The sequence below is a fragment of the Serinus canaria genome, chromosome 6 (assembly GCF_022539315.1).
Source record: "Serinus canaria isolate serCan28SL12 chromosome 6, serCan2020, whole genome shotgun sequence".
In the NCBI taxonomy this organism is placed as follows: Eukaryota; Metazoa; Chordata; class Aves; order Passeriformes; family Fringillidae; genus Serinus; species Serinus canaria.
The window spans coordinates 24,399,256-24,424,093 of record NC_066320.1 but is presented as its reverse complement, the minus strand read 5'-3'; the positions used below and the strand labels follow the sequence as shown (position 1 = coordinate 24,424,093).

Below are 24,838 nucleotides of genomic sequence, written 5' to 3'. Positions count from 1 at the left end.
CTCACAACCTTTTTCTCACACTTTATTGTCAGGTGACTTGCATAAATCCAGGCTGTCTAATAAACACTAGAGCAAAATCAAGAAAAAGGCTCATTTCAACAGTGGATTCCACCATAAGCTTTTTTTTTTTTTCTGTTCTAAACTGTTCTATCCTTTTCTCTGTGTGTGTTGTATAAGGCTTACTGCAGTTGTTTGCTCAGTCACTAACATGCAAAAAAAAAAAAAAAAAAAAAGAGGAGTTTCTAAGCTTTTTTTCACTCCTGACCATGGTAATCAATCTAGCTGTCTTTTTATCTCAGCGTTGGAGATGAAATCGGATTTAAACACCATTGATAAACAGCTACAAACACATGGTCATTAACTCTGAGGGAGCTCTGTTGCTGAGCCCTGCTGGAGGAAGGTCTGGATGCTATGAAAAGAAGACATTCCCTTTTTCCAAAGTCATCTGCAGGGGCACCTGACCAGAAACTACTTGACAAAAGAGGAAGTAGAAACTTCCCAAGGGAAATATCCTTCATTTGTCACTATGTCACCTCTCTCTGCTGCATTTTATGTTTGTTTTCCATTAACAAACACTGTAAAGCAAGCCTCCCCAAAGATCACAGCACAGGAATAATTGCAAAGCTCTCACATGAGAGACCAATAATAAAAGCTAAATTTGCCTTTAAAATATGAAACTAGTACTGTTCTCCCATTCCCTGCCTGTTAAATATCTATTAAATTGGCCAGCAGCTACTTCAGAAGTGGCTGCTAGACATTTATTGCATGTTACACACTGTTGCTCAATTTTATGTGCTCTGGTAGGGGGAACACACACACTTGAAATGCACTTAATGTGCAGAGAGGGCAGAGTGAAAGCCCCAGGGCTGCTGGTACCTAATGGAGCATTGTGTGTTCTAGTGGAATGGAGAAATGCAAATGTTCTCTCTGACCAGCCTTGGGAATGTCTCTGGGGAACCCTGGCAGCTTGACTTCAGGTTTAAAAGCCTCCTTCAATTTTGAAAATATCAGGTAACACTCCCCCCTAAACAAACTATAGAAACCCCTACAAATTAAAGCAATCTGCATAACAACCACTAATGGATGAAAACCCAGGGAAAGCAAAAGCTTTGAAAGCACAGTGGAACAAAGTCCAAGCTCCTGCTGCTGTGTCTCCTGCCTTTCCACAACTGACCCCACTGTGCTGAGCAGCCTCTGAGAGGGAGCACCAGCAGAAAGCACCTGCCCCAAAGGCAAACCAACAGAAACAACCAGTGCTAGGAACACAGGACAAGAATTTAGAAACACTTCATCCTAATAAATACCTGAATTTCTATAAGGCCTAAAGAACTGCTTTTACACCCAAAAATTTGCCTCTTTTTTTCAAAGATACCAGCTAGTCTTCTAGCTACTTCCCTCTGCCAACAGACTTTGTTTGCCTGTACCATCACATGATCTTGGCTACAATAACACTACTATTTAGGCTACTAGAATATTTATATTTACCTCACATTTATTCCAAGTTAAGCAAATCTTGAGAAGGAAAATACTCTTGAGAAGAAAAAGATTGTCTCATCACAAAACAGAAAGTCTCAGATGCCAGTACAGTATAGCCTGAATAAATGGTCAAAGCAAGGACAAAGAAGAGGTAAAGCTCATTTAAAGGTTTCCTTGAAAATTTGTGTAGGTTTTTCTGAGTCTTGGTATTGTATTAGTTGAATAAAAGGCAACCATCATCACCTTGCTCTCCAGAGAGGCAGTGGATTTACTTTGCCTGAGTGCTGCCTTTGAAATCTTATCATTCCTTGTTTTAATAAAAACACAGTATTTAAGGCATTAATCTTAGAAGAATCCAGTTTGAAGAGTTATAATAGTGACACAAATAAAGAGGACTCTTTTCCAGAAGGGAAGCCTTAAAGAAATGCAATAAATGGAAAAAGAGAACTTACCTTTCTTGTCACACCCAAATGTCATGTGGGGGTAAAGCAATTGAAGTCCTTATCAGAAAAAAACAAAACAAACAAACAAACAAACAAAAAAACCCACAAAAAAAAAAAAAAAAAAATCCCAACAACAACCAACCAAGTCCACCAAACTCCCAAAATTGAATGCAGCAGAATACCTAGAGGAAGGCTCAGCCTCACAGGGACCAGGACTATGAGAGAGGCTCAGTCAGAGAGCACCAAAACAAATCAGGGAAAACAGTGCCCTTTTCCTAGTTTTTATAGAAACCTTCCACAACAGGTGCTTGGAGCCAAGCTAATAAAAGGTAAGAGAGACAGGTGCAGGTAGAGAGGGATGAATGGTGTTCAGTGTTTTAGTGCAGCTCTGGTAAAAAACATTCTCTGTAAATCAAGAGCCACTGTGATATACTAAAACAGGCTTCTTATGAAAAACTGAGGACTAAATCTTTTTTATTCTTGTTGTTTAAAAACCAAAAAGAAAGGATTAGGAAAGAGGCTGGGGAAGGTTAACAACACAGTTTTGCAAATGTTTATTAGGAGCTCCTCAGGAGCAAAATGAAAGAAGGACTATATGTGTTTGATTGTCAAACAAGTGTGCAGCTGCAGCACATTAGGCTTTTATCCAGGCTAGTCCATGGTAACAGAGGAGAAACCTTCATGCAGAATGAGGACTGCATAACAGCTTATTGCTTACCTGGCAGTCAAAAATGTCCTTTTCTAAAACACTTGCTTTGTTTAATTTTTAGTGTGTATCCTTATCAAGAGGCTTGCTGGGGTCTGAAGCTCCCTGTTATCAGTCTGGCACACAAATCCATTGCCTTAGTGATGTTTTTTCCCAACACACACCTGTGGAACTGTTTAATGTAGCTGCAAAATGTTTAATGTCTGGGTAGGATTGTACCCACCCCATACAATGTCGGTTTACCATGGTCAGCATTCCAAGTGAAGAGCTGGTGTGTTAAATTTACTGAAACAGGCCATAATTAAAGTTTATTTCCCATGGTACCAGAGAAATCACTCAGAAAAGCAGGCCACAGGGTTGTGGGGAATTCTGAGCATTAAATATTGGCTGGCAGCTCCAGCAGCAATGAAAAGTTGGAAATGAATCAACGTTTACTCAACTCCTTCCACTTTTATTGGGACCTGTGCGAAGTTTCCTTGCTCTGAGCTGTGCAAAGGACACCAGATGACATGAAAAGGTTCTGTTGCTGGGCAGGGCTCCCTTGTGGGGGGAGGAAAAAGTGGTATAAAGTCAAACCAGCTGCTCCCATGTTCTCCTGGGAAAAGTTAGCAATGTCACATTATGCTATTGGTCAACACAGAGAAGGTGAAAGTCTCAGCCTTCACAAGGTCACTGGTACCCTCTGATCGTCCTTTCTGCAGGGCTGCAGAGCTAACATGGCTCCCAAGCCCAGATGTAACCTTGCCAAGGAATTGCAGGAAGCCTAGAGCCACTGGCAGGTGCCTGAAAGACAAACGAGCCTCATAAAATACAGAGAGAATTAGTGCCAGGCTATTAAACCTGGGTCCCTGGTGGTACCGAGGTATTTAAAAATCAGAGGGAATTAGGAGTCTAAATATAAGTGCAGCTTTGCTCCTGAAGATTAGATTGTTATACTGGAAGTTTCAAAGCCATCAGATGGGCTCTGGATTTCCCATGGAAAAGCAAATGAGAAAATAAAAACTGAAAATCTTTAGAGTTTTTCTTGCTGGAGAAGCTTCCCTTTGCCTTGGCAATAAAACTTTCACAACAATTGTCTTTCAGCTCTGAGATTCCAGTCATCCCAAATACCAGAAATTCCAGGCTTCATCCTTTTCTAGAATGGCACCAATTTTTCTGACCTGGTACTTTACTTTCTATCCAGATTTTGGCTATTCAAAGGAACAGTAAGAAAAACTATCAGTATCTCAAGAATTTTAAATTTTACCTATGCAGATCAACAAAATTTCAGAAGATGTGTCTAGACATTTCTGTGGTCCTACCAGAGGAATGGTTGGAGAAAAGATTATGTAAATAACAAAAAATAATAATAAAGAAAACCAGCTGGGTGACCCAGGTCAAGTCTATTTCCTTATTTATTTCCCTGTATTGTGCTAGTGTTTATTCCAGGAGAGAGAAAAATAAAGGGAGAGGGGGAGAGATAGAATAAACAGGAGTAGTTTATAAAAATGTTGTAAGAATAATGCTGTTCCCATTATATCACAGAGCACATCTGTCAACTCTATCCATTTCTTCTAGATGAGGTGGAGAGACCTCTGACATTTCAAATGCATCACCCTAATCAAATCCCTATCCTCTGAAATGTTTTCTGAGACTGCATTATAGTCTGTAGAAAGCAATGAATGAATAATACTTTGGAGAACAATAAGTTAAGTAGCAGAAACAGAGCTGAAATAACAGGGTTCAACAGCATTAAAAAGTAAGGGAACCATTAATCCCTGAAGAAAAAGTATTTTCAGCTCTACACCACCGAGACCTGCAGGGCTCTGGGGAGAAGCTGCTCAGTGTATTCCCATTTACCACAGGGAACAGGGATATTATCAGCACTTCTCACTCTGCTGCACTGCCTGGCTGGAGAGCCAGACACTGAGCTCCATGAAGGGATGAGGGGCCTTTAAATGCAGTTGTCAGTCTCAGTTTTTTAGCCAGAGGATTTATTTCTTTTCTCAAAGCCCTCAGTGGCCACTTTTCAACCTCAATCATAAAGTGTCCCCTGTCCTTAGGCAGCATTGCTGAAAAAAGGTGTAAGATGATGTAAGTCATGGTCTGGTAGCTAAAACCATTTAAAAGTTACATTTTTGGTTCAGTTACAAGCAGTGTAAGAGGCTTGTTGTGTGATTTTGTATTTTCCTTCAGCCATCAGAACCGGGAATACCTAGTCTGAACCAGAGACCTGGGCTTCTACAAGCAATGAGAAGAGGGAAGCAGAAGGCAATTCTTCCTCTTCTAGGACTCAAAACAAAGTCATTTGACATTTATTCCCCTCCTTTGTCCCCACCATTAACTACAGCAGAGGACAGTTTAGGATCAGTGGGGATTAGTTTCATCTAAACATTTGTGTTTAGAAGTTAAACACCAGAACTCCCCAGACAATCAGAGTTGTAGACATCCCTACAGGGTATTTTTTTCTTTCTTAAACAAGGGCCTTAAGAAGGATCAAGGTACATAAGGATGCTGTCTGTTAACCTTTCAGGCAGTTCAGAAATGGGTTTCATAACAATTATTTTTGGGTGTTTACCACAAAAGTAGATTAGAACTACCAAAAAAAAATCTCACCTCACAGGGCTCCGAGATGACATTCAGTCCATCCTCAAGATCAAGCCTGGATGCACTAGAAGCAGTCCTGTAGCCATGAGGAATGTGGTTTTACTCAGCACAAGCACTGCAATGCTATTATCCCAGCTGCTTAGATCCTTGGCATCTGGGACAAGAGAACTCCAGACTTCAAATACAAGCAACAAAAGATAAGAGGGAGGATCCCAGCAAATGCCTTCATGCTCTGTGGACACATTGCTTTCATCTGCAGCGCTATCAGGGGACCAAGGATTTAGGACAAATGCACTGAATTATTCTGGTCAATATGCTTACTTGATGCTATTATTTCTGCAAAAGAGAAACAAGTGAAAATTTGTTTTGCAAAGAATTTAAAGCAAGAAGTATCATCTATGACAGCAGGACCAAGCTCATGTGGTACACTTGAATTCATTAGCAGAATCCCAGATGGAGTTAGACTGATTTATTCAGGATGGGTTCAAAATTAGTTCCCTAAATAAGTAGTGTCAGAGCAAAACTAGTAATGCAACTTTCCCTAAGAAGAACCTGCAGCTGATTTGCAACCTTACAGCTGCTGAGCAAGGCTTGGGTAATAGTTTAAATCATGAGCTTGAGCAATGGAACCTGCTGGAAAATTTGAGACACAATAAATTTTGACGGAAGAAGTTGTATGAGTAAGCAATTTCATACAGAAAATTCTTTACTTATTTTTTTAAAACTTAATCTACTAAACAAAATTAATGTATTTTCAGAGTTCTCGGAGGGTAATATTTTGATTAGCTGAACTGTACAGACACTTTAAGTACAGTTCCCAATCAAGAAAAGGCAATCCAGAATACCCCAAGGCTCCATAAGAGTCATAGTCCTGTACCAAATGAAATTCTTTCCAAGAGGGAGATTTTACCACCTGAACTATATCTACCACAAAATGCAGCTTCTCTCCTGACTGGTTTGCAGTGTGGCATTCACATGGTTGCAACTCTTCCCACCACCAAAACCTTGTCATACAAACCCAATACAGCACTGAATTCCTCATTATAGCCAGGGAACACCAAAGGGCTAAAACTCTTTATTTCTTAAATACTAATAAAATGGAAGCTTATAATGTTTCACTAGGAAATCTGGTTTTCTTACTTCTAGACACCTAATCTGTTCTCAGACATTCTTTGTTCTTTATGGCAAATGTACTTTTCTGAGACCAGAGTGGTGAAAGGAGCCTAATGGAGCTCTCAATGTGACTCCTCAGCTGTGACATTTCTTTTGCTAATTCTCTGGGAGAACAACCCTGCAGCTCCTGACAATAATTAAACAGAACCCTGAAAAAATTCCCGCTGTGAAAACAGGATCAGACTCAGCTCTTCACACTGCTAAGAAGAGTATTACAATCTCTTGTCTTTGTTTTTTAGATGCATTTATTTAAAGATTGTCAGTAAGCTGTGATGTGAATATTGCCTCCCTTGAATTGTCACTGCATGCTGAGAAAAATGGTGGCTGTCTTAATTATAAGGTATTACTTTGCACATGGAGAACTGATAGTTTTAGAAGTGGCTCAATCCTCCTACTTACTCCTTTTTCCTGGTAAAAATTGCTCTTATCTTTTCTGCCTCACTCTGCTTAGGTGAGGCAGAGAAAAACTGGCAGACAGGTCATGGGGGCTTAGTCTGTGGCTGCTGTACTCTGCAAAAACACTCGGTCTTGGTTTCCCTGGATTGAGTTCCAGTGGTCCAGGACACGGAAAATTTGTGTTAGAAAGAAGTGCTGATTAGAGGGAACCCTGAGCCATGAGCACCATGAACTCCTGAGCTGCTCTCTTTGCCAAATTCAGACTCTCCCACCCTCAGTTCTGTGAGAAGGAGCTCCATCCTCTGGAAGACCTGTTTTGTTCCAGATCTGGCTGTTGAACATTTCCTCATGCACAGCCTGCTGGTTCTCCTGCCATGTAATATTCTCATTTGAAAACTCTTCATAGGCATGACTAGCTTTGCTTTCATTTCTGCTTATAGTCCCCTACTAAAAGGAGAGGAAAATGCTGTCAGAATGTAAATTTTTTCATGTCGCAAATGTTTTTGACTCAAAGAGAAAAAAAGCAAACCAAAATTCCACCAATCATGAAACTTCAAAAGTCAAAGAAAGAGAAAGAAATATAGATAGAAATGTCCCAGGAACATGGCTGAGCTGGAAGACTCCAGTGCTCTTGGGTTGCCTATCTCTGTCACAGCATGTCAGATTTCCTCACAACCAAAATTCAGGTTTTTGAGATGGTGCTGGTTTGCTGCTATGAGAAAGAGCCTGCAAGGCAAGGACTGTGACTTGGTGAGGTGTAATGAGGGAGAAATATTTTCTTTGCCACCTCCTTCTGCATATCTGAAAGGAGAGTTCAGCATTAACATCACCTCTTATAGTCCTACTTCTGCTACAGGACCTTGGAGTTCATTTGACATCACATGCTGCACTGCTTCTGTCCTCTGTTGGGCAAGAGGAAAACAAAAGATTTTGCACAGAATTTCAAAGATTTCGAGTGAAACAGTGAGATGATCCCTTGTCACAGGATAAGTCAGGTCACTCTCATAATAACTAGCCCAACTCCTCTAGTCCAGGGTCAGACCAAAGCTGAACCTGCTGAGATATTGTGGAAAGTCAGTTTATTTTACCATGGGCCAGAGAAGCAGCAGAGCTCCAGCTCTGCTCCAGCTTCCTGTGGCTTTAGCAGTGTGTGAGGACAGAATTCCACATCATACCCACATCATTCCCTCACTGCCCACTCACATACACCTACCCATGGCATTGCTCCCAAGCTCAGAACTGGTTCTGGTGTGCATTCCTTGCTTTGAGAGTGTGCAGGAAATCCTCTGATGATCTGTTCATCCTTTGTATGGCCTGTAGTGGATACATCAGTCACCTGTGCTCCAGGACAGAAGGATTCAGAGCAAAAAGCATTGTAGAAAACCCAGATCACCAAGAGAAAAGTCCTCTGGCATTGCTGAGGTGGAGAGAAAGCACCCCTGGAAGGAATGCATGGGGCTAATGGCATCTAGCCCATGGACTTATGAAAGGTTTTGGCATTTCACAAGACCTCAAAAAAAAAAAAAAAACAGCTGGACAGAGAGGAATTACTTCAAGGGTCCTCAGCATCTGAGCTATTTCTTTAAGTATTGTTCCTTAGTTTCCTCCTTAAAGTGGGTGTATAGCTGTATTGCAAAGTTTTTTCAGGCCATAAACAGGCCAGAGAAACCTGAACAAAAAGGAGATGCCAGGAATGTAGGCACTTCCAACTTTAGGCTGAAGATGTGATTTCATTTCCTGCCTTTTCTATTAGACCTTTTTATTATAAATTTAAAGAGAGATTATACTGTAATAAAGAGGCTATTGAGTGGAATTAATGGCTAGGAAATTTAGACTAGACTAACAGGAGAGCCTCACTGTGTCATTTGATCATGTAATAATTCACTGTTCTCTCACAGGAGGTCAGCTAGTCAAACACAGCCACTCAAAGCTGGGAGAGTAGTAATAATCTGACCCTAACCACAGTTTACAGCCATGCAGGCTTTGAGCATGAGCAATCAATTTTCATATTTGGAGGAAAACCTACCATGGTAAAGAGAAAGCATCTGAATCTGCCTCCTCTGTGCCACTGAGGCTCAGAGCAGGGTGCAGTCGCCTTTCCACTTGCTGAGCAGCACCCCAGCCATGACCCAGCCCTTCACAGAGCCACCAAAAGTGTCTGTTTAATTTTCCTCAAGCAGAAAGCCCACTCACAAATGCACATATTTCCTTCAGGTGCTGGAAGGGTGAGGGGGATGCCAAACAGGACAGAGTGAGAGAGAAGAAAAGGCCAATCTTTATTGTTTTGCCACCTTAGGCAAAGGCACCTGCAAATGGCAAGAAATCAGACTTGATAAGCAGCTACTGCTGGTCCAATTTCCATAATTTCCATGGAAACCTGTCAGACTGTACATGCCAGAGCACATGGAAGTAGAGTATGAGGAAGGAATAATGCAGCAGTCTCTTTTCCTAAGCTCTGCAGGGGCTTGCAAGGCCCCTTACCAGCCACTCAAACCTGCATCCCAACTACACTGCCAACCATCCAGCAAACTCTAATGGCAATGAGAGGTGAAGCAAGGCAAAGAATTCACAGAAATCATGGGGGTTGAAGTACATGTGAGACCAGCTCATTATCTGAGAGCTGCACACACAAAATGCATCTGGGGCTGAGCCAGCCCTGTGTGCCATACACGGACACTCAGGTGAGCTGAGGAACCTCCTTGTCCTCAAGTGACAGAGCACTGGAAGAAAGGTCAGATTTATGAATTTTCAAGCTGGGAAGCTGATTGCTGATGGTTTAGTTGTCAGTTCTAGAATTAAAAACCTCTGTGTGAAAGTTTTGGACATTGAAACAGGTAGAGAAAGCATGAATCTAATCTCTATGGGGTATAATTATTATATTTTAACCCACATTTTGGGTCATTGCTGGAACAAAAAAAAAAAAAAAAAAGGCAATGAGGTAAGGAGCAGCAGTTGTTGGAACAGAACAGCTCAAACCTGGTAGGGGAAATCAGCCAGTTTGCAAGGCTGGCAGATACTCAGCCAGTGAATGGGCTCTTATGGCAACGAATCCCAAGCAGGGATTGAATTCAGCACAGGATTTCTTTCTCACTTTTGAGTCCTAGTTTATAGACCTCAGGACAAGGTTTGTTAAATTAGGCTATAATTCCTCCATTATAAAATGACATCTTAATGGTTCTGATCTTTTGGAAGACTTTTAGCAGATTAGGAGGTGATGGGATAGGGGAAAAGATTTATTGCAAGCTCAAAGCCATGTGGTAATCCAAAGGGATTTATAGACAGTACTCTTCACTACTTGTGCTGAACAAGGATGTGAATTATTTGATTCTGATAACATGAGAATCCTCTTACAATACAGTATGAGCTTGACAAAATGTGAATAATGCTAAAAAAACATTCAGAAGTAGATTTTTCTCCTTCACCCTTTAGTTATCCTTAAAGGAGTAAAAACCTGGGTTTGTATAAGTTTTAAGTCCCTTTAGATAGAAGCCCTGAACAAAAAAGTGAGTTCAGTGTCTATGGATACAGCTAGCTGGAAAACTCCAGAAATATTTTCTTAGCTACTGGACTGTGCAAAGTCACAGAAGTTAAAACTTTGTGCAAGGTTATGACCAGTTTGAGGATGCAGATTTGTCGGATTTGGGAGAGAATTTTAGGTCAGGATAGGGGAAATCCAAATTCATGGCCTAGTTCAGGCCAGCTCAGGCAGGACATTGGGCTGAAGGGTCCTGTCCAACTGCATCTGAGCTACTTTAGTTAGAAGCTCTCCAGCTGCTTTCCACAGATAATCCATTGCAAAGAGAAATCCATTTCCAAGACTTGTCAAACTGCATGTGTAGCCAATAGTCCCACCAATTTCATCAGACTTACCAAGACTATGAACAGACTGCTGTTTAAAGAGCTTGTACACAATGTTGTGTATACAATAATAGCTACTTGTTCATTTGAATCTGAAATATTCATGCATCTCTGATTAGATTCCCTTATGAGCCTCATTAATATATAGCTCTGGATTAATTACAGAAATGTTTTCATTTCAACTTTAGGATATATTGGAAAATTATGATCTTCACACAGCAGAGGAGACAAAGGATATTTACAGGTATGATCAATCCAAGGGTATAGATTATATCTGTGGGAGACTCAGCAAGAGAAGAGCTAAAGCCCAGTGCTTCATGCTTGCTTCAGTCTCCACACTTTGAAAATTTTTCTTTCAAGAATTTGAAAAGAATTAAGAAAATAATTGATGTTCTTGGCTGGTACAATTGATATTCTTAGCTGTAACAATTGATATTCTCTGCTGGAACAGCAGAGAAATCCCATAGCAGAGATAGGAGCAAAAGAACAAGTTCAACTGGGAAAGAAATAGTTGTTAGTTCAAGAATAATGTAATAGGAATATTTTTTCCCTTGATTTAATCCCAAGTTTAGTTCCAAAGGGGTCTGCTCTTCAGACTGATCTGAACTGCTAGACCTCCCTTAAACATCCTTAGGTGTTTGTCTGGTTTTGGTGCATCTGAGTGCTAGATCACACAGTAAGGACCCAAGAAACTGGGCCACGTAGAGAGATTGTATTTCTCATACCTGAGAGAATTCTAAGATACCCTGGAAGAGGCAGAACAAAAGTTGGAAACTGGCAGTGAAAGCCTGACTAATTCACTCTCATAACAGACCGTGATTTTTTAACAGACATGATAACTAATCATTTGCACAATTTACCATGGAACAAAGCAGATACTCCATCACTTGAAAATTTTAAATTAAATTGAGTGTTTTTTCAATGGGATATATTTATTAAGTTGGCAGCACTATGCTTCAGCTGGGTGGGAGAGCAGAGAAAATGCCAGATGGAATTTGTTACTTCGCATCATGAAGGGAGGTCACTCAGGAGATTCTGCTACCTATCAGACCAAATATCTTTCTTTAGTGAAAGACTTCATTGTTGAAATCTGAATTAACCCATTATGTGTTTTTGCAGAAAGGTAGGAAAGCACCCCAAAAATCTAAGTATGGAAAATTTGATGAAATTGCTCAGGCGAACATTTTGTGAACCACACACAGAAGAGTGTTTATGCATGCTGATTTCTGTTTTTTCTCAGAGCTACATCTTTGCAAATATTTATATGTGTCCATCACAACTGACAGCTGCTGCATCTTTTGTGATTTAACACAATTCTATACCAAAGGACTCCATTTGATGTCTTTATTCTTTTTTTCCCCCCTCTGTGTTCTCCCTGTTGGAATCCAATTTGTGATGATAATTGAAAGCCAGTGCCACTTCAACAGGGCAAGATTCCTGCCCTTCTAAAATATGTGTTTATTTCCTTCAGATGTACAATTAGTTTTCTAACACAATAGTTGCCACAGAGCATAAAATTACTTCAATGCCAAGTTTAGCATTTAGAGTTACATCCTTGTTGTAATGCTTTTAATTAGTCATTACTCATTGGAATGGAAACTTGTTTAATAGTTCTTTCACTTGATGAGGCTGATGTTCACTGGAAGAAAAAGCAGCTGTCTCTAACCATGCTAAAATTGAGGCTATGATGAGCCATGGGGTTGTATCCAGGACACACAGAATGCTGTACCTCACTCTGCTGGGCAAGAGCCTGTGCTCCAGACTGAGCTGTGTGGAGTGCTCTGTAATCTGTCTGGGGAGTGCCTCACAATCTGCAGTCACTCATAACCAGAGGCTGCTTAGCATGGTAGCTTTAAGATCAAGTTCGGGAAATTCAACAGGCTCAAAAAATAAGAGACACTCACCTCCACCCAATAACAGTGTCAAGTCTCTTTAGACTTCCACCTTATGGGCTGAATTGAATTTTTAGGAAGGGGTGAAGTGGAACATTGTCACTCTCGAGTGAGGATCTGAGCTCTGCACACCAAGTGAGCGAGTTGCTGGCTGTAATTTGGCTGGCTCAGGCCAGCTGTGTGCCAGACAGCACACCTGGGAATGGCAGGTGCCCTCCTGTGCTTTCAGTCCTTGTTTCTGGGCCCATGTCAATGAGTGTGACAGATCCCAAGCAGGGGTGATGGAGGGGGTCAGTGACATCAGTCTCCAGAGTGAAGGGATTGCTGTGCAGCCGTTGCCATGCCAAGCAATCCCCTGGTCACAGCTCTGCCTGTGGCAATGCCCACACACTCCCTGTCACTGTCAGGCACCATGCTTGGCTGGGGGCTCCTGCCTTGGTTTCTGGTCCCTGAATCCCCTCACACATCCCCTTCCTGCTGAGCAATCCCACCTTCCTGCACTGCTGCTGTGGGTGTTCTCCCACTCTGGGCAGGGCAGGAAGCTCAGGGGGACAGACTGGGGTGGTTGGCATTAAATCACCACCATCTATGTCCCCTCTCACCCCAACACCTAACTGCACCCCTTCACCACTGGGAGAGTAACTTACTCTTTATTTTTTTCTGCTTTTCTGTTTTTGCAGAGGTGCAGAAAACGCCCTAGGCTTATTCAAGTCCACCATAGGTCCTGAAGGGAAATAAGACACTGGAAGACTTGCCCATGTCAAGTTGACTGTCCACAGTCAAATATAAAAGACTGTAAAAAGAGCTGTAAAAGCAAAATGCTCTTCCATTGCTTTTTTTCTTCCCTCACACAAATGTTCCCACACCATTGGGCTGCTGCTGGTTCCCTGAAATATGATGTTTGCACCTGTACACAAATGCAACCCTATAAAACAAGAGAGATCCCTGTCTCACCCTATTCCAAGCACCTTAGGACTGCAATGCCTTGGGCAGTGGTAGCTCCACAACTGTCTAGTTAAACAAAATGCCATCAGTCTCTCTGCAATTGGAGCTGGTGCAGTTTCCAGCCTGTTTTGCTGAGGAAGGAACCCTGTCTCAGACAATGACATTTGTTTCAGCCTTATTTTGATTTACAGTGCTCTCTTCACTTTGGTATTTCATGGTGAGTAATGTGTACATTCTGCAAGACAGTGGATAACAGTGGATAATCCTGTCTTGTTGGATTAGGAATTTTCCCCCAGAATCTGTTTTTATTTCACCTGCCCAAACCTGATAAGGGTTATTGAATTAATAAGATTATATGACAGAGCACCTGTTTCTGCTGTTCCTACCTAAGATTTGTTCAACTGGCCAATTTCACCTTAATTTGGTGAGACATAGGACTCCTACACTCAGCCCTCCTGCAGGGTGCAGGTCAGGAATGCCCTCAAGGGAAAACTGTGTGGGCTCTGAACTTCCCTGCAAATCTGCTTTGTACAGGGAGGGTTTTTCCATATCAAATAGGGAAAGCAAGGGCACTCAAGTAGTCTTAAAGGAGATAAAGCCACTGGCTTGGGGAGGAGGTGGGGTTGTAGAGGAGGTAGGAGGGAATCCAATGTAATACAATCAAATATAGAGCTCCTAGAAAAACAGACCTTGTTAGGCCTACAGCTTATAGGAGCATTACAAATGCTGGATTCTGCAAAACTATTGTTTAATTTTGGGCAATCTTATTATAGATACAGCTATTCTTAATTTTCCCCATGGGCAGGAAAGCTAAATGGAAGCAAAAAATTTTTTTGTTTGGGGTAAATATGCCCAAACTAATGGAAACTGTATTACACATAAATGCTTCTCACATTCTCCTTCATGCAGCTGATTTTGTGGCCTTTTACCTGTCTCATGAACAATCGCTGCTGCTGAGATTTCCCCACACACTGCAGTTTTATAAATAAGAAAATTTAATTTTGGACCCACTTCAACTAAAAATTACACATTTTTAAATGGAATTGTGCTCCAAAAAATTTTTGTTCCAGGAAAGAAATTCTGTGCTTTGTCATTTCTACCCAATTAGGATCAAGCATGAATCAAAATATTAGAATTTTATATGAAAGAAGAAATCCAATTTACGTATTAGACTAGCTGTAATTCTGTGGTTAGTTAAAAATCCCATCTTTGTGTCTGCCTATCAATAATTTCATAGTCTGCATCATCCTCTTCAAATTAATCTATTGATAACAATTAGTGAGTGACACTATCTTACAAGTAAGGAAATATCAAGAAATATGTTTCTCATGCAAACTCATTGAAATATTTGGAAATTCTCTTTGACTTCAATGGCCTTTGGATCAGATCCCTGGTGTGTTTATCTTTCTTGAAATGTTCCCAAGGTTGTGCTGCTGTGAATGAGAAATAAAGTAATTCAATTCTAGATTAGCTTAGCAGAAGAGGAAAAAAATTGAGGTCATAGTGGGGTTATGAATTTTTTGTTCTTTCTTTGCTGCCTTTTCTCAATGTGGAAGTAGGTAAAGCTTTCATCTCTTCTGGGCAGCAGTTATAAGGATTAGGTAACAGGAAGAATTTAATTTAATCAGTTCAATGAATTTTGCCTCATTAGGAATTCAAGCAAATTCTCAAGTTCTAAGCCCTCCCAAGATTGCCCTGGTTTGTTTATTTATTTATTTATTCATTTTGAGAAGTGCATAGAAAGGTTTTATCCATGGACTGTTGGGTTCACCTAATTACATTAAGAGCTAATACGATTTCCTTGTTTATGCTGTTTGTACAGGAAGATGATTGTCTAATCCTTTAAGCAGTGCATTTAATTTTGGTTTCTATTTCAAGTCTTTAAATAGTGTGAACTACTTCTAGTTCTCAAAGTAAACATAGTCTAAATCTTAAATGTTTACTTCTGAGTAGCTCCAAGGATGAAGCTGCTCTGGTTTCATTTCAGACAGGAACATCATTTCATGCCCATTGGTTCTAAGCTGCAGGGCAATGGTGGAAGAGGGGAGAGAGAACAAGAAAACTCCTCTAAAGCAAGTTCAGGACTTAATCTGCACAATTGTCACACAGTGGGTGGCTAAAGTGTTCATTGCTACACAGCAGTCATTATTACTAATTATTAGTCTAATGTATGTCTGTCTAATTTGATCATCCATCTCTATCTAAGTATTTAAAATCTATATATGGATGTAGAATGAAGATGTAACTTGGACTAGAAAATCTGTGTACATTAATTACATTTCCTCTCTTTGGAAGTTATATTTCTGTTGTGTTTCTGGAATAATATAGAAAGGGAAAAATAGTTAAAAAAAGTCTGGAGAAACAGACAAATAAATGTCACTGCCTAAAAATTGTGTGCAGACATTATGGTTAGTCTTCTCTCTGTATTTCCAGTGTTTATTAAAAAAAAATCAAAATTAATTATTATTTGGGATTCTGACAATTGTCAGTATCGAAGATCTGGAGCTTTGATGGGAGCTTCACACCTCTTGCTGTATTTCACCACTGACTCTTATTTAGAGTCTATGCACAGATTATAAATGTTTGTCCTGCAATATAGCCAAGTTTGATGTCCCAAGGTATCAGCACCCAAGGAGCAGTAATGCTCCATTCTCTTTGACATTCCCTATAGGTCTTCTCTAGAAAAACTTTCAGCCCATGATCCATTACTTCCAGGCAATTCTTGAAAGGTGATCTTAAAAAAAATCCTTATAATTTCTGCAGAAGTCAGCCTAGAAGAAGATGCCCAGAAATCTGAATCTCCCCTGGAAAATTTGCAGGAAAAGTCTGTAAAACTCCCCACCCTGAGGTGCACTAATTTTTACTGCTGCCTAAGCTTGAGTCTCAAGTGCAGGTGTACCTACCACACACTGGAAAATGTACTAAATCCAGATATGGGTAGTGGAAACATCTACACCTGAACTAGCTGAGAATATACTTTTAGGACTTGCTGTAAGGATAGAGACATGTAAACAGAGAAATTAGCCTTGAGCTATTGGTTGTGTCTTAGATTAATTAGTTTAAATTACTCCCTTTATTTCTATTTCTACAAAAGAGAAATGGTGATGTCTCTTGCATTCATCTTGAAATCCTATTTCAGTGATGGACGCCTAATAACAAAGACATTCTTGTTTGGACATGAATTTTTTATCTCAGTTACAACTGGAATTATAGAATAACTCAAGTTAGAAAGGATCCATTAGGATTATCAAGTCCATGATGCATTGAGCCTCTCTAGTACATAGCCTTTCTTCATTATGACTACAGGAAACACCCTGAAGGTCATATCCCTGGTGGCTTAAATTAAGCTCTTCAGTCCTCTACAAATTATTAAATTCTCTTGTACTAATTAAGAGAAGATTTGAGTGAATAAATATTATGCTAATTTTGGAAGGAGAGTGCAGAAGTTACTGTGGAATTCTCATCAGAATCTGTACTGGGACTTTTATTGTTTAACAAGTGATCTGGAAAACTGAGTGACTAATGTAGGAGAAAAGTTTGCAGACAATGCAAAATTAGGACTGACAAAATGAAGGCAGGTAAAACTGGAGCAGAGCACGAGGAAATATCGAGTAAGGCAATGACAAAACATCCAGTGAAAGCCAACAGAAAGTCATGCAGCTGGGCACACTAATTCTAGCTGTATTATTTGGTGATTGGCCCAGCAGGAAGCTGGGCTAACAAGTGATCTTGGCTATTGCAAATCTGAGTGCCTTAAGCTTGTCTCCAGCTCAACACATCCACCTCCTCATTTCTGTCAGTCTAAACAAGCCCCTCTTTTCTTGAGTGATGATAGATGGCTTGTGACATTTTTTACCTTCCCAGCATTGCACAGACCTGGGTCAGAGCACAGAAAGAATAATTAAGGTGGCAAAACCAGCAGGAGATAATTCTTAGTAGGGAGGAATCAAAGAGCTTACAAGGGGGTCATGACCGCAGAAATGAGACAGATTTGCTGAAGTGAAAATTGTTCATAATTCAGCAAAAAAAATTGTGGAGTCTGTGTGGAAATTTCCCTGAACTAAACAGAAACCTCTGTAAAGCCACTGTGTGCAGCTCTGGTGCATCATCACCCTGACTCCTGAGAGGAGCTCTTCTCATTCTGTGCCAAGAAGGGGCCCCTGGAGAAGGGCACGGAACAGAGTGACAGCTTAATCAGGAGAGCTGGGATGACAGCTCTGCAAGGAGCCAGGAAAGAGCCTGAAAATTCTTGGCTTCCAAGACAGATGACAGGGACTGTGAGCATACAGTCAGTTCTCAAAAATCACATGTTATGTAGAGAGAGTGAAAAAGAGATGATGAGTTGCTGCTTTCCACAGTCTGGGAGCAGAGGACACAGAGTATTATTATTGGGTGTCAGAACATATAAAACTCAGGAGAGAAAAACAGTTCTCAGTAAGACATAACTAAATTGAGGACCTTGTTGACATAGTATTTTATAGATGTTGAAAAGTATTGATGGATTAAAATAGAAGGTAAATATGATATAGACTTTCTGGTACCTGTTAAACTCCTTAATGGGGATGTAACCTCTATTTCAGTGTTTTCAGAAAATAGAGGCATATAACACAAATATTTTCAAAGCATCCGTCATCACCAAGATCAATAAATATCCTCATTTTTGTCAGTCTAAAAATCACCCATAATTTTTTTGTTTTGATTTTTTTTTAAATTCCATGTAAACCTGATCATTTCCATTACAGTTATGAACAGAAGAAAACAGAGTAGGCAGAAATAGGCTCATCTTCACAGAGGATCAGCCTGCCTGAGGTCAGGCCCAGGATTTCCTGATAAACTACAGAGCAGATAAAGGAGGCCTCTGGCTCATTCTTGCTCGTGATAGCTCATCAGAAGGGGAGAGATGACTTTCAACCTCCTGCTTCTTCCTTTGTTAATCAAGTTATAAAATCAGAATTTTGATGAGCAACAGTTTGTTGCAAAAGGCAACATAGGCAATTCACATCTTTATAATCTCCTAAAGACACAGTGTAACACAGCTGAAATGCTCCAGCCAACATTAAAAGGCAAAATAAGTGATTCAGGAGGCTACCTGGGGGTTTTACAGGTACAATATATTTTATCAAGGACACTACCTTTAACCCAATATTCACCTTTATTTCTAAACTGTTTTGGACATGCAAATGAAAAATAATATCTTAATCTGGTCCTGAAGCTCAGACAGTTCAGTTGAACTGTATCAACACTTTTATATTTCATATTCTTTTTAAATGGGGGGGGGGAAAATCCCCTTTTTTACAGTTAAGTATTGTCTTGTAAACTATTGATAAGACTTTTCACTTTGCTATTTAAATGACCAAAAATTGCATTGCATTTGTATGTAAAAAATAAATTTGTAGCTGGAAAGCATGGTGCCTAGTTTGCAAATTCAGGTCAATAACTGTTTAAATTCAAGCTGTACTTTAGGCTGATTGCTTTCTCTTTACTACCTACATCACTGCTGTGGGTATTGATGCAGAAAGGAATTTCCTTAGAACTGCTTGGGTAATTGTTGTGATTTTTTCATTATTAACATTATCTCCAAAGAAGTTTTTATTATCAACAATCTCTGAAGACATTTTCTTTCACATAAAGATTGGGTTTGGGATGAAGGGAAGGACAGGACTTGTTGTGAGGGTTTTGATTGAAACTAGAAAACTTTTAGCTAAGATTTGATTTATTAGAAAAGCAATAATCTGTTTTGTTTAAAAGACATTTTCTTCAAAATCATTATGCTTTTATTGATTTGCTTCCATGGTTACATACCATATTTCAATCCAGGGAAATGGACTCTATAACACATCATTACTTCAGGCATATGATATCTCTTTTGAACACAGGAATAGATTGATAAGGCTAGCCCCTCACATTTCAGTGATTAACAAAGCTTTTGGCAACCTTCCTCAATATCTGTAGGACAAAACAAATTAATAAAATAAAAATTAAGGGGCTGACAGAATTCATGTCTGGATTGAAGATTGCTGATGAAAAAAGACTTGTGCTGCATTTGAACACATTTTCCTTGCAAACCTATCCCTCAGCAGCAGTGCTGTCTTAGTGTCAATTTAGAAGGTTGTAATTTTCCAGGTAAACTAGACTGGATATCTACTCTAAATTTTAGAATTTTTCACATGTGTTTAAATAAAATATATTATACATGTCACCTTGGAAAAGCTGTAGAACTGTAGCAGCAAGGGGGCTATCTATCCATCTGAATTCCTTAAAAAAAGTTTAAACATTGCCTGACTATAAAGAAATTGTTGGTTTCTCAACTGGATGCACCAAAATAATAAATAATTTACCTTTATTTGCAGGAGCATTCCTGTGATTTCCAAAGGCCTCGTTCCCTCAGCTGGTGAGTACTACACATATGTTCTGATTGTGCCCTCCTGTTCAGGGTAAGATGTTTCCCAGAACTGGGCACACCAGTGCCCTCAGGTTGAAAGGAGTTCTCTGATCCATGAAATCACAGCCCCCACAGCAGAATCAAGCCAACTGTGGTTTAGCTGCCCACAGACAGCAGCTTTTCTCAATGCAAGGAAGAATTTCTCTTATGCAGAAGTGAAAAGGATACATTCTGTCTTGCCAGACTTGGTATCTCTCTGAAAGCCCAATTATTTTCAAATGCCTTTGAATGCTGGTCAGACAGAGATGTCCATGGGATTGTGCATTCCTCAGTGTGGCAAGCATCAGATCTCTGGCCTTGGTCCTCAGGAGCCAGAAAAGCTTTGTGATCCCACTGAGTAAGGGCACAGGAATGCACTTTTATCCTGGGAAGTGGCAAGGGCTAAAGTTTCCTCTCAAAGAAGTGAGTGACCTGCTAAAAGTAGTGTTCAGATTAAAGAAGTTTAGCCTTCCCTGTCAGGGCTCTGCTCTCTGTAAGCTGCTCATTCCTGGCAAGCCCCAGGACTGAACTTGGCAGATTTGTCAGAGACCTCACATCAGAGACCAGGGCAGTGCCACGGCCCTTCCTGGGGAGGAGCAATGGCATAAAATGGGGATCAGCCAGCACAAATCCCAGCCCAGACCTGTGGTGGGCAGGAAGGAGAGGTGCACTGCTTCCATAGAGCAATTCAGGCAGCCTCCAGCCTTGGTCCCAGGGCAGAGTGTCTACCTGGTTCATCCTCATAAATCTGTGGATGAAAGCAGTCCTGGACAAAGCTGAGATTCAGACAATGAAGAGTTCCAAATTTCCTGGATCCCCTCACAATTGCAATCAAAGCTGCCAACTAAACAGTGCTGAAGCCTCAAATCCTCTTTCCACCCACTGAACCATGTCCAGCACCACTGCTACTAGCTTCCACTTGACACAGCATATTCAAGAACCAGTTTAATGAAACCTTCTCAAAACATTCCTTTTTTTTCTGGAAGAGGATTAAAAGCCACACAGGCTTTCAAAGAACCTTGTGGGAAACACTGTATTAAAAACACTATATGAAAAATACTACTATTCATAGTAGGAACAGTCTCTATCCTACAACTATAAATAAAGATGGGAATATATATGTACATCCATGAACACACACACATATGGATCTATATACACATAAATGGATACACAACCACCATGCACAGATGTACACCCAGGACATTTCCTTGACAATTGAGAAATGGGTGAGCTGGGGAGCCATGCCTAATCCAAATCTGCAGAGATAGGCAAGGAATTACACCTTTCTCCCAGGCCCTGAGCTGGTGAGCCATGAAATGATTCAGAGAGGTCACTCCCCAGGCAGTCTCTCTCCCCTGGGAGCTGATGGAAGTTGGGCTGCAGTTTCAAGGGAGACCTCGCCATAGATTTGTCCATCCTGCCTCCCTACTCCTTTGGGAATAGCCATCCCACACAGCAGCTGAACAATCTCCCCTGGCTCTCAGTTTTGTGCACCCTGGCATTTATTTGCTTTTTTTCTGATCACCTCAGAAAATACAACATCAAATCAGCATCAGCTGTAGAGTTTCACATTCTGGCACATCCTGGTGTGCCAATAGTGCAATCTCAGCCCCATGCATCAGCATGTCTTTCAGAACAGCTAAATCATTCCTGACAAATAGATGCCTGCAGTAGCTGATGAAAAATGGATGGACTTGCTTGAGAGGCTTTTGGAGAAGGATCTTACTGACTGGCTTGCAGAATTCTCTCTTGGTTGAGGAATCTCTAATTCAGTGTATCGGTGCTGAGTTCTCCACTCATCACCCTTCTGGTTTCCTTACACAACTTTATTCATTTTCCCCACTCTCTCTTTTCTCCTTCTCCTTCCTGCCATCTCCAGTTTCTGGGTTCAGAATGGCTGAGAGCTAAAATTCAATTTTTCCTTCTGTCATCAAGTCTTCAGGAGACTGAGACCTGTTCATTGAGAATATTTACAAAATACAACCCTGCCAACAAATTTTAACCACATGCATTCCTCCCTGACTGTGCTGCAAGTAACTTCCCCCCTCCCCTGTTTTGTGTGATTTTCATGAAAGTCATCAGCAAGAGCTATTTGAAAAGGTCATTTTTCCAGCTGGAATGAAGAAAAATTAGGTGACTGGAGAGAGGCAAAGTAGTGTTCATGAATGCAAACTTCCCCTTCTGTCTGAAAATAACACTGCCAGCCACAAACATGGGTACCAGAAACTCCATGACTGCCCTCCTCTTGTGAAGGCATCACATGATCTTTGTTGATTTTACCTGAATGAGAGTCAAATAAAACATACTCTATTCTGCTAGGCTCAAATGGAAAAAAAAAAACCCAACAAAACAAAACAAATTCACCATCAAAGTCTGACATGAAGTGAACTTAAATTCTTTGTTCTGTAGCTGCTCTGACTTTAGATTTTCCTCAGGAAATGTCATTATCACACACTGCCCTTTGACAAACATCATCAGAGCTGAATCCATAGGGAAAAATGTCCCTTTTAGGAAGGGTAGTGCCCAGTTTCATTATTTCTACACCTGCAGAGAACAGTTACAATTTTCTCTGTAGTGCCTTTTTTATGATATAGATGACAACAAAGACCACTGATTTTGAGTGGTGCTTGCAGGCAGTCAAAACTAGTGATGAAGCCTTTGAAAAATCAGGTCTCCTGCTTGTACCACTGAGCCACAGTCTTTAGGGAAATTAATGGCCTTTTTTCACCCAAGTCTGAGAAAAACAGGGGTCCACTTCTGCCCACTGCAAAGTAAAAAAAGAAAAATAAAACCCAGTCCGCAAATCACGTTTTTTTAAAATAGCAGACTCATAAGAGGAAGAACTGTCCCATGGTTTGAGCAGAAGCCTGGTTTTTTTGAGACAAGCACTAGCTCTTCTAACTGATCCATGGCCTTAGGACATTGGGAATGTCCTGGCCATGATGTTTCAGGGACATTCACATTGCCAAATTATGGTATCCTTGATTTAGCCCCATGTGCTCCTCCCTGAAATGCTCACCCTGCACAGGGGTTTGATCATCTCTTTCAAAGACAGCACCCAAAGCACCCTGTGGTTCTTGCTTTATCTGCTGCTAGGAAAGGAAAGGCAGCAAATGTGTTTTGGTCAGGCAGGAGGAAGGAAGTGCTCTCAGGACATAGGAGAGGGAAGAGCTGGTGGTGCCCATGGGAAGAGCATGGGCTCTGGATTCCAATGAGGTAGTTTTCATCAGGAAATGCCAGCCTGGCTGTGCAGAGTGATAAAGAAAGAGAGAAAGAAAGGCAGAAAGATGTCAAAATGTCAAAATGGGGCAGGTCTTGGAGCTCAGTAGCCCCATGACTAAGCAAGGTCTCAGAAACAATGTCTTGGATGTGTTACTTCTGTCTGTCTGTCTGTCTGTCTGTCTGTCTGTCTGTCTGTCTGAAAAGGGTTCTATGAAAACAGATGCATTTTAGGGGTGCCAAGGTACACCCCCAGGAGACATATATATATTTATATACACACACACATACAGTTTGTTCTCTTGTTTGAAAGGAGAGTGTAATAATTCTCCAGAGTGATGAATTTTTTCAAAAGCTCTTTCTAAGCAGTAAAGGAGAAAAGACTAATACTACATGATAAGGAAGTTTCTGAGTGATAATTTAAAGATAATCTTTTAAGATTTGGAGCAACCTCATTATGTGCACTTCTAAGTGACTTAGATGCAAGTTTTAATTATTCCTATCTCTATCTTGCAGTTTCCCTGAGAAGCCTTTAAAAAAAGGCATGCAGCTCCTAGCTGAACTGGGGCCCTGCAACTCATAAACTGTACTTTAACTTTAGTTGACTGGAAATGGGTCTAATCCAATTGCATTCCAACCTTCAATGGAATAATAATACTGAACAAATAACCCCACAGGCAGCAGGACATTGCTTTTCCTGCCAATCTCAATTTTAACTTGATTGTTTCTTAATGCTATAGGCGATGTCAGGGTGACTCAGGACAATATGTTGTTGAAAAAGAATAGTCTGAAATATTACCCTTAATCCCATTTTATAGGTACCTGTAAATGTTAGTGGTAAACCATAGCCAGATACCTGTAGGGAGATTTAATAATAAGGCATTATAGCCAGAGGGAAAAAAATGGCAGCCAGGACCTTCTATTTTCTGTTCCTCTGAGGATTTCTCACTTGTAGGAGTGAATTGTATCATACAAGGTGATAAAGTTTAGTTTAACACCAAAAACTTTAAACAATCCTTTTCCCTCACGGGGTCAGCAGTTGTGAATTCAGCTGTGAAGAAACCTCAGGGAGACAGCCCATTTCACTTGCTGAGTCACAGAAGGAGAGAAGGAAAAAAAGCCCCACTTTGTTTTTCAGTCTACCTTTATATTTATATTAGGCAAAAAAGGAAAACTTTGTGAACTGCTCTCATTGCCTGGACTAGAGAGCAGCCTCTGGATAACAGCACTGAAACTTAGCTTGATACTTCCTAGGATTGGGTTTGACTTTTTAATGTGTGCCACCACTTTGGTGAACAGTCATACTTGATTTTTGAGTGCATCCATATTCTTCTTGTGCTGTTTCCAGCTGACAAAATCAATTATTTTTATCATTCTTAGTCTCTAAACACACACACACACATATATATATATATATATTTAATACATTTTGGTTTCTTGATTTCCATCCCAACATCAAGATTCTAGCCAATGAATCTTTCTGTAGGACAACCTGACCATCTGTGTTAACAATGATTTCCATCTTCATTTCATCAGCTTATTGGCCTAAGAAGCCTGAGTGTGTTAATACAACCTTATTATTGAAAATACTGGGTACAATCAATTCCAAAATGTGGCCTTTATGAACTGTATTAGTTATGTTTTTCAAGCTTCATATACCTCCTTTCAACACTGCTTGCTATCATCTTCTTTTTTTATTTCTTATTTTTTAAGTTATTAT

General features: G+C 40.4%; 1 protein-coding gene across 2 annotated transcripts in view; it reads right to left on the bottom strand.

Annotated features, from left to right (window-relative positions):
- The window catches only part of SMC3 (structural maintenance of chromosomes 3), a 1,169,611-nt gene that overhangs the window by 979,966 nt on the left and 164,807 nt on the right, over nucleotides 1-24,838 (bottom strand). The window contains exon 1 of one of the 2 annotated variants that reach the window (XM_050976249.1): nucleotides 1,781-1,785. The exons of the other annotated variant lie outside the window; for it this stretch is intronic. The gene's annotated coding sequence lies outside the window, so the exon portion shown is untranslated. Of the gene's footprint in view, nucleotides 1-1,780; nucleotides 1,786-24,838 lie in introns of those variants that run through there. 2 annotated transcript variants of the gene reach the window in all.